General features: G+C 42.2%; 1 protein-coding gene and 1 long non-coding RNA gene across 5 annotated transcripts in view; one reads left to right on the top strand and one right to left on the bottom strand.

The window, feature by feature from the left end:
- The window catches only part of Cntn4 (contactin 4), a 975,079-nt gene extending 965,969 nt beyond the window's left edge, over positions 1 to 9,110 (bottom strand). For 3 of the 4 annotated variants that reach the window (XM_031382782.1, XM_031382784.1, XM_031382789.1), the window contains exon 1: positions 8,879 to 9,050. The gene's annotated coding sequence lies outside the window, so the exon portion shown is untranslated. Of the gene's footprint in view, positions 1 to 8,878 lie in introns of all 4 variants that reach the window. The other variant, XM_031382788.1, reaches the window with a different exon arrangement.
- A 69-nt stretch (positions 9,111 to 9,179) lies between these two features.
- The window catches only part of LOC116098282, a 4,588-nt gene continuing 2,883 nt past the window's right edge, over positions 9,180 to 10,884 (top strand). The window contains exons 1-2 of the long non-coding RNA XR_004121780.1: positions 9,180 to 9,262; positions 9,758 to 9,853. This is a non-coding gene — a long non-coding RNA (uncharacterized LOC116098282). The remainder of the gene's footprint in view (positions 9,263 to 9,757; positions 9,854 to 10,884) is intronic.

Below are 10,884 nucleotides of genomic sequence, written 5' to 3'. Positions count from 1 at the left end.
GGCTCTGACAGTACCCGATTAATACAGAAGTAGAGGCTCACAGCCATCCATTGAACTGAGTACAGGGTACCTAATGGAGGAGCTAGAGAAAGGACCCAAGGAGTTGAAGGGTTTGCAGCCCCTTAGGATGAACAACAACATGAACTAACTAGTACCCTTAGAGCTCCCAGAGTCTAAACCACCAACCAAAGAGTACATATGGTGGAATTAATGGCTCCAGCAGCATATGTATAGTAGAGGATGGCCAAGTTGGTCATCAATGAGAAGAGAGGCCCTTGGCCCTGTGAAGGTTCTATGCCCCAGTGTAGGGGAATGCCAGGGCCAGTAAGCAGGAGAGGGTGGGGTGGCAAGAAAAGGAGGGGAGAGGCAACAGGGGTTTGTTTTGTGTTTCTTTATTTTTTTTATTTTATTTTATTTATTTTTTCTTTTTTTAGGAGGGGAAACTGGAAAAGGAGATATTGCATGACATGTAAATAAAGACAATATCTAATAAAACAGGAAAAACAAACACTCCACCCTTTGTTTTTTAACTTAGAGGAAAAATAGGCATTGTAAAAATTATGACCTGAAGCAGACCTTGCTTAAACATAGCGAATAATTTCTATTTCCAACCCATAAAAGTTATGATTAAGTGTAACCCAGGAAAACAAATCAAATCTTATATAAAAATGGACCAACGCCACAGTCATTCTTGCTTTAGACATATTAAAGATTAAACATCTACCACAAATATTTTAAAACAATCTATCTTATTTGTGCTATTTACCAAAAACAGCACAAATCATAACTTACATCCTACGAACATAAATTCTTAGCTTAACTGGATTGGTGTCACATGGCACCTTCTGGGAGCAGTAGCTGGGAAGGGTTTATGTAAGAGATACTTAAAAGTGACTTACTAGTGATCACAACAAAACAAAATGGGCTATTTTAATTTTAGTATAATTTATTCATGGTGCTATTTGTACTTTGAATGGAATACTATACATCATTTCCATAAATGTTTTTTTGTCTGCAGAGACTACCTCATTAAAGTAACTGGCTACATTTATTTATTTTTTATTTATTCATGTGTTATTTAATTTTGCTACCGAAAGTAGCAAAGGTAGCGATGATACTACCTTGCCTTCAGACTATTAATTTTCTCTTAATGTTGACTGGTGTTATAGTGTGAATATTTTTAATTTTAATAGTTTCTTTTTGAAATGAAAATATGAGTATATCATCCCATCTACCTTTTCCTCCCTCCAACCCTTCCCAGATCATGTCCTTGCTTTCTCTCAAATTTATAATCTTTTGAAACTTTGATGAACTTCACAAAAATCTATTTTCTACTATTATCTAGATGACAAAACTATTTTTTTTTCCAGAGGGCAGTCAGTTCTGTCACAAACACACAGCTATTACACAATGGATCTGGATCTGATAATCATTCTGATTTCAAGCTATTACCAAGTGTCCCAATGAACTCGCATGGTGCTCAATGCTTGTGAAATATGGAATGTTATGAAGTAGTGGGCAGGGCAGCAAACTTCTCCTGGGTTCCATAGAGCTTTGCTTGTGTTAAAAGTGAATGTATTACATCCTGGGATCCCCAGAGTTATGGAACAATCAGGAGGGCTGCTCACTCACACTAGCACTCAAACAGGTCTGATGCTAGTCTTTTCAGTCGGTCCGGGTGATTCTAAAAGAGGCTGTACATTTGAGGGGTGGCATTTGAAGAGGGTCAAGTGCAAACTGCACTAAACACAGGAGAGAAAGACAGGCAGAGTAAAGCAGCCAGACAAGCAATGTAAACAAGTGTATAGAGGATCACATGATGAGTTCTTAACTGAGTGAAGACAAGCCAAGATGGCAAAACCGAAAGGAATAGGAAAAGGGCAGGTGACTTCACTCAGAAAGGGGAGACTATCCTAAATGGAGCCCATCTCATCTCAGAAGAAATAATCCCGACTGTGGATGCAGTTTTAGCATACCTCTGTCATTGTTCCTTGCAGAGAAATAAGCTTTGAGAAATAAGAGAGCTCTGGGTTTATGATGTAGTGACACATATACATGCCTGGGTAGGGAGGATGCCAAATGGTTCTTGGCTGGAACTATGATTTATTACAATGGACTGTAACCCTTGTGAAACCCACAACAAAAATAACACATCAAAAGAGTTCAGAAGAAAAAAAAAACAGCCACACAAAAACAAGCAAAACACTCCTATTTTTATCTAGAATTCTTTGTTCTTTTTCCTTCATTGATCTCCTAAATCAGTACTGACTCCAAATTTAAAAAAAAAAAAAAAAAAAAAAAAAAAAAAAAAAGGAAAAAGAAAAAGAAAGAAAGAAAGAAAACACCCAGTTCAAACCAGCTTAAGCCAAAGGCAATTTATGAATTATAAGTCCTAAAGGCACCAGGGTTTCTCATTTCAAGCCTTTGGGAGTGGTAAATGAAACAAAGCCAGGAAGGGTTTCCCCCTGCAAACTCAGGCCACCCTGATGCTGACATCTTTCTGAATGACAAATGTTGATTCCCCAGAAGAAAAAGACTCTCTTTCTGGTGGCAAACCAATGTGAATCTAATCTCCTCAATATTCCATGTGAATCTAGCCTCCTATCTATAAGGGTTAGCTCAAAAGCCAGTGTGAAGTCCTACTGGCAGGCTTGTCAGCCAGCAAGGATCTGCACGGCCCTCAGTGATCCTTGCTAGGCAATTTCCTTTCTTTCCTGGTACAACCTAGGATGAGAAGGTAGAATCTGTGTTTTTCTGGCCTGGCCTTGATCATATGGATAATTTTCTTTCTTTTTTTTTTAAGATTTATCTTTATTTATGTGTGTCTGTGTTTCTGTGTTGTAGGTAACTACATGAGTATGAAGGTGCCAGTTGAGGCCAGATGAAATAATTGACCTACACCTGGAGTTACAGGGGGCTGTGAGCAGAAAAGTGGGTGCGAAGAAAACCAACTGTGGTCCTCGGCAGGATCAGTGAGAACTCTTAATCCCTTAGCCACTTCTCCAGTCCAAAAGTTCCAACTTCTAAGAAAGAAATGGGTACAATTATCATCATACACTAAGAACGAGGTAATAATAAGACCCAAAGATAAATGGAAAATAAGTGGGGGTGTATGATCACAAGAGAAGGAGCTAACCTCTTTTTCCTCAATCGCAGTGGGAAATGGGGAATGAGTTGCTAATCTCATGGAACTCACTGGAAGCCTGTGACAGTGACAGGGGAGTTATTCCTGAAATCCATTTCCCTTTCTCTTGAGGAAATCAAGGAGACTCCTCCAGTTTCCTTTACATCAAAGGGATGCAGTTCGGTCCTGTGAGCATATGGACAGACATCTTCATAACCACTGTCAGGCTTGGCCTATAGAAATCTCTAGAGACATCTCTAGAGAAGTTCTCTGCTCACACACTACAACTTCGTTGAAAGATCAGGAGTCTATGGACTTAGAGGAGGACAGAGTGTATGCCACCCAATTCCACAAAGGCCTCCACGTAGCACCAGGCAATCAGGAACTAGGCAGCAAATGCTGTACTGCCTGAGATGATTTATAATTACCATGAGAGCACTTCCTGTTTTGATCAACATGATATCAAAGACCTGTGGAATATGGCTTGTTGTACATTTGACAATATGACCGCGTGCTTAAGCTTCTTTATTACTTTTACTTCATAAAACCCATTAACAACTTGAAAAAATATGTGCACATGCAAGTTGGGCCCTTAGCTCAATGGCAGAATAACTGTCTAGAATGGACAAGAGGGCAGGTGAGACATCTCAGTGGATAATGGGGATGCTATCAAGTCTGATAACCCCAGGGCACACATGGCAGACAAACAAAACTGACCCCACATCTTGTACTCTGACTCCCCATAGGTGCCTAGTTACTTTCCCCTCTGCCCCTATACACACACAGATTTTTAAAAACTAGAATGCAAGAGGCCCTGTGTTCTGTACCAGCACCAAGTACCTTCCCTTACATATCTACGACATGGGAGAGAGTGAAATGGAAGGAAAAGGTTATATCTTTAAAAATGCAGAATTCTAAGGACATCTGGTAGAAATTCAAGAGGAGAAGAATACAAGCAATTCAGGAAGAGGTAATATAGGTAGGATTATCATAACTAAAAATCCACACATGATTGCTAACTAAAAGGGGGAAACAATTAGTGTAGACTATCTTGCCACCTGCTATTGACCACCCATGTTTCCACTACTGCCACTGACATGTTTATAAAAGAAAAACACACAAGCTGTGTGAGCCAAACGCTCCTTTAAAGTGGATGAGTTAAAATGACAGAGTTCTGAAAGAGAACTCTATCTGAGGAGACACTAAGATTTCTTCCAGACAGGTCCCTCCAATCAAAATGCCTTAAGAGGTCAATTTTGCAAAGCTGTGAAAATGAGAGCAGGGTGGTATGATACAAAGCAACCATTTTGACCACAGTAAAGGTGAAGAAGACTATTACAGCCCTGAATCTACCAGAAAAGGTGCTTCCTGAGAAACTACAAGAAACTTAGCTCTCAAATACCTCTGTGTGAGAACAGTTTACACAGGGCTTCTACAATGGGAGCTTAAGGTGAAGGTTTTGGGTAAGAGGCACTGGTGATTTACTTAAAATCAAAGGACACTGCAGTGAAAGGGAGGGAATCTCAACTATGTTCTTGGGATCCTGGGTAAATCTATATATCAAACTCTACTCCATATGCATTTTTTACACTGTGCTCTTTGTTATTCCTCCAGGAAGTTTTATTGACATTGATATGCATGTAGGCAAAAGGAAAAAGTGACTGATGGCTTAAATGAGAAAAGTGTTCTACTGTAGTGTCCCTGCTTAAAACAAAATTATATATATACATATATATACATAAAATAATATGTATATAAAATTTTATATATATGCATGTATATAAACTCAGACTATGGTTCAAATGCTGACACCACCACAGACTATCTTTTACAATTTTTTTTACAATGAATTTGTTCATTTCTGCCAGCATTTCCTCAGTTGCACAAGAGACACAAGTGTAATAACTTAGAAGGGCAAAATGCTTAGAAACAAATCTTTCCCCTGCCTGAGGAACCAAGGAATGGGGGGAAGCTGATGAAGTAGTATGTATAAAATGAATAAAATTGACATTGACAGACTGTGAGAGAATGTTAGCTGCTCCTCTCACCATAGCTTTCCTTACCAGAATTATAGGGAGAGCACATCTTCCAGCCTCCTTTAAACATGGAACTTATACCCTCCTGGATCTGAGTTTTACCCAGTGTCCCTAAGCAAAAGTGACTGGCACCACCTGCCAGCCAGAGCAATTAACACCCAGTCTCTTTCTTCTAAAATTCCATGGGGATCAGCAGAATTTCACCACAGAACGCATGAAAGGTGCTCTCTGACTCACACCTTTCAAAACTGTTGCCCCAAATCACCCAGATTGGGACATGACACGAATTAAAAATGTATTTTACGCACGAAGCAATATGCTTCTCTGACTCATGTATTAGAGATGTTAAACTAGGCAATCCACTACAGTTAAGTTCTTTGGTTTTTACCTCATGTTTTATACTGGTCAGAGACCCTTAAAAATGGAGATGGTTCTAGTTTAAAAGCTAAGGAAACGCAGGCTCACAGAAGGATGACATTACCTTTCCCACTCCCGAGGATTCACTGACTGACTGTTAGAAGTAGATTTGGACCCGGAGGAATCTGCTGTATGATCCAGAGGCCTTCCCTCCCTGCACACAGACTTGCAGTGTGAATAGTGTTCTTGCTTGCTCCTCTGGTCACTTCTGATCCCTGGTATGTTTTTTCTTTCAAACTACACATTTCCCCTTATATGCTTGCATCCAGAATTAGGAGAACTCCTCCCAGGCACCCTCCTTCTTAGGGCTCATCCCAGGCACTTGCCTCAGGAGGAGCCAACTGGCTCTGAGGAGACAGAGTCCCAGGACTTTTGCAACTGGCTACCGTGTCGCCGGTAATAAATGACAGCCACAAACAAAAAGGGAAAGGTAAGGGTAACTCCCAAGCTGGCAGGAATCTCTTAATAGGAGTGATGGCCCAGTGGTGCCAACAATTCCCCAGGATACATAAAACAAACGGCACCACTGACCATCCCACACCACTGCTCTCTTGAACTGTGAATTTTACCATAGCACATCAGCAAATGTCCTAGGCTTTTAATGATTTAGTGATCTCATTTTCTTCTTGTAGAAAATAGTAAAAGAAACTTAAGACAAAAAAAAAAGACAAAGAAAAAGAAAACATTTAAAGCGACAAATACTGGAGTCCTTGCAAAACTGCAAGTGCTGTTTTATGGATACAAAACAATGAAAACAAAGGACCTGTCCACATCAAAGACTAGACAGACGCCCACACCTGACTCTCACATGAAATCAGTTTGTTTGGTTAAAATCCTATAAAAGCAAATTTACAACCTAGTTTAACTTCACCTGATAAAAAGGAGAGGTTACAGCTAAAGCATATTGCCTCTGACTTCGAATACAACAAAGAACACTAAATACATTGAGGCCAATATCAGGTAAAGTTGAAGATGTCAGAAAAGTTGAATAAGTCGGGGTTATAGTCGACAGGCTTAATTAACTAGGTTGTTTTGATTGTGATTGTTTTTAAGACTTAAACTGCAGATAAAAGTTTTCCTGCGGAACTTCTTAAAGAACTTGCAGCCAAAAGATTCAGGGCTTAAAGGAGAAAACATGCTTCTGAACAAGGAGACATGGAAAAAAAAATCCATAGTTAAAAAAGTAACGCAACCTCATTTGACAGATTTGTTCTTTAATCACCCTTAATCGGGTCCTTATGGAATGACTACAGAAGGAGGTTCTTGACTACTTCCCCACTGACTCGAAAGTCTCCAAGCCTGAGAAATTAGAAGTGGGTTGACAGGCAACAAAGGAGACACCTGCCTTTGCTGCACTATCCTGAGGCAGCTTCAACAACAGGTGACTTCTCAGAGTTGTAGCCTCTAATTCAAAAGACCTTTCCCAGCTTGCAAGCAGCCTGAGTGTTCCATGCTGAACAGTAATGAGGCTTATCGTTATGATCTCTTATACCAAGACAGGCAGTTCAAGTCAGTGGAAAGCAGTGTTTTGTTTTAAGTGACGCGAGAGGGTGAGTAGAATTTTATGAAGTAGCAAACTCTTGATCTTACTGAACTAGATTTACCATACTCAGCAATGTTTCTTACTGCCCACAACCCTCTGGAAATTCTCAAGGAGCTCTGAATGAGATCTAGATGAAGGCACTAAGCACAGATTTATAGAGAAATCTGAGTTGGCTCTTGACCACCCAAGGCGTGTCTGTAATATGACCTGGTGCTCTTTTTTCAACTCCCTGAATTGAGAATGACAAAGCCTGCTCTCCAGCAAAGCTTGAAATGTTACTGTAGGGATCCCTGCAAATTACAGCTGCTTGTGCTCCTACTGTGCTAAGGAACAAGAACCATAAAGCTCAACATGCAAAAGCATCAAAGCGCATTCCAAAAGATGCTATGTAGGTGTCCAAACGGATCAGTCCTGTTGTGCCTGTTCCTTGAAACACCCAGCTCCCATCACCATAAATTACTGGAAATGCTTACGCAATGAAAAAAGCACCTTTATTCTGAAAAAAGAAGTCCCGCCCCCGTGTTGGTTCCTGTAGGAAACTAGAAAAAGTTCAGCGAGTGGGGCTCACAGGACCTACCTTATAAACAATCCTGTAACAAGCCACCAAGATCTGCCCTGCCATCCTCCACGCACTCCACACTCCCGGTATTATCAGTTACACTGATTAACCTGGTCACAACCTCCACAAACCTTTGCCATCGCAACACAGTGCCTGAGGCTCACAACCCTACCACCTTATCTTCCCAATGCTTGCTCTCAGCAGCCTCCTTGCAACAGCAGTGCTGTGCTCCAAAAACGCATCCATGCTTTAGGTTCTGCTTGGTTAAAGAGACTGAGGAGCCTACTTATATCCAGTTAGCCCACGCCTTTCAGTTTTAGTAAAATATATACACTAAAGAGAGGTAAAGAGCAGAGATGAAGGAATAATTTTGAGAGCAAAAGGGTTAAGAGTTGGCATTTGAGGGACGCCTGATGCCCAGCTCTCTGCTTCTTGTGCAGAGGATATGGTGCAGTTGCCTTTGCCTCCCCTCTCAAAAAAAAGAAAAAACTGAACACCCTCCCCTCCCCATAAGTTATTGGAAACACATGCTGCCCCTACAAGCTGCCAAGTGCCTTCCACAACACCAGAGACCTGGTCAGTGTTGTTCAGCGCTGAGCAATCGCGGTGCTTTGCAAGGAGCCTGCACGGTGTGGGCGCTCCAAAAAATGAGCGTTTCAAAAGGGATCGCTCTATCGTGAGTCCCAGTCTCCCCAGCCCCGATGTCCAAGTTCCCTCAAATTTCAGCCCAACTTCATCTGCTCATACTACGGATTGCACCTGAGGCGTATGGATACCCCGACACCCACAACATTAAAAAAAAAAAAAAGGCAAGCAAGAAGGCGCCCACGGAGAGAAGGCGCTCAGAGAGGGCAATCGCGTGACCCAGCTGGAGACGCTGATTTTTAAAGGTTCTGCATGCATTTTCTGCTATAGGCTCTTCGTCTAGTGGCCGTAACGTAGCGCAACAAACTTCTTTCCCCAGTAATAAAGGAGAAAACGGGTCGCCGCGAGGTAACAGTGTGGCCCGGGGTATGAGGGACTGCTACATGCCAGGTAGAGTTTTCTCAGCTCCTCACAGCCTCCCGGCCAGCTCTGCAGGAGCAACAACCCTGGGTACACATCTGTCCATCCCCAGCCCTTAAGGACCATGCTCTTTTATCCCAATCCACAAACCAGGGTGCCTGGGACAGTACGCTCCAGAGTCGGACTGGACTTACCCAAGACGTCCAGCACAGCGCCTAGGAGAACTGGGCTTGCTCCACTGCCAACGTCCGAAGGTCCCGGCGGAGTGGCAAAAGCTCCCTACTTGCGACCAATCCTGGTTATGAACCTAGTGCTCTGTGGCTGCCGCGCAGTCCTCTCCCTCCCCGCTCTTGTGGCAGCTCTCAAAACCCGGCGCACCGGAGTTAAGGCTGCAGCGGTTCCTTTGCAGCCACTAGCGGAAGACTCACAGGGAGGGGGCGAGACAAGGGGAGGGCGGGGGCGCGCTCAGTGGAGCTGGGCATGCTCAGTGAGCCACCAGAGGCAGTACACCCTTAGGCGTAGCACCTGCACCGCCCTGCCCTGGGGAGGCGACCCCCGAGTACCCACGCGAGACACTGGTAAAGGGGGCATTGCCGGACATGACTAGCTCTGTCTGGTTCCTGGAGAGGGACATAAAGGGTGTGTTTGTGCTGGGGTACAAAGAGAGGATGGCATCTTTCGTTGCCTCCTGAGTATTGGGCAACCCGGAGGCGCGACCTGCCTTTGGCTTCCTGCACACTCGGAATCCTAAGGATCTTTAAGGTGATCTGGCCAGGGATACCACACGTCTGGGCTGAGAATCGCTGCCCACGGGTTTGGGATGAGCGGTAGTAAGGGATTTGGGATGTAGACCGAGATGGCTTTGGGGTCGGTTTTACTTGCTTGTTCGTAGGCCAAGGACATTGGCCAGACAGTGGTATGGACTGGACCTGGTCTCTTAACCGGTGCAACATACTTTCAAGCTGAATGAGTATAGAAGGGGTAAGGGGAAAGAGGAAACACTTGCGATAAAATAGGCACACGGATCAATATGTGGTGTATGGGAGCATACTAAAAGCGTTGTTATTCAAAAGCAGGTGCAGCAGTTAATGACAGTCCTGTGGTCATTACACAGGGCTCTACATCTCCTTGCAGAAATGGCACCCTTCACCCCAACTCTAAATTTCAAGGTATGCATACAGACTGGGAAGGAAGTCTGAACCCCCTTGATCCCTGTACAAAGGGAATCTCCAGGCAGCTCAGTGGAGCTCATCTGGAAACCATTTCAGGCAACCCCAAGGGAGATCGAGTTTTCTCTTCCTGGGTGGAATAAAAGCCCCCGGGATTTTAAAGAACCCCAGGCTTTCTGTGCACATCTCAGCAGTTCAGAGGTACATAAACAACTTCTGACCATTTACACAATCATACAAACCTACTCTGACATCTCCATTATGTGGGAAAGATGGTAACTGGAAAACTATTTTTAAACTACTGTAGTAAGCAAACACTCCCTGCCTCGAAACACAAGCAGCAGCTTCCTTAGTTGATACAAGTGATTTAGCTTTATCTTTAGTCTCACGTTTTGGTGTTTATTGTTTTTTGATTTTTAGCATAATTAATTCTTGAAAAATGAGCAAATGTTAATGAGAGGATAGCTATTACAAGTGTTTCACGCTTTCTGAAAAGAATGCTGGAAGGAAGAGCCCCTGACCTCATTTTCGAAGTACTTAAATTTGGAGACAGACAAACCCCTCCCCTTCTCTCATGGGAAGGAAATTTCACAGAAAAGAAAACTTGGTGGTGTATTTTCCCTGGTGAATTACTAAAGATGATAACTTTTGCTGCATTGCTTTATTATATATAATGTATATTATAAAAAGTTAATTTAAAGAATACAAAAAAGAGGAATATGTATAATGTATATTATATATGTATATGTATATAACATACATACATATACATATATATACATATATACATATATATACACACTATATATTCCTCTTTTTTGTATTTTTTAAATTAACTTTTTTTTGGCTAGCATACAAAAGAAGTGGATTAATTATTACATTTTCATATATATGCATTGAGTACTTTGTCTTATATATGTCCTCTTACTACATTCCCGAACCCCTCTGTTTCCTTCTTACACCCAAACATCCATAGTCTACATTCTATTTTTAACCAAGAGTCACAAGTATGCACATACACACACAAACAC

The sequence above is a fragment of the Mastomys coucha genome, unplaced genomic scaffold, assembly GCF_008632895.1.
Source record: "Mastomys coucha isolate ucsf_1 unplaced genomic scaffold, UCSF_Mcou_1 pScaffold20, whole genome shotgun sequence".
NCBI lineage: Eukaryota > Metazoa > Chordata > Mammalia > Rodentia > Muridae > Mastomys > Mastomys coucha.
This window is presented reverse-complemented; position numbering and strand designations above follow the sequence as displayed.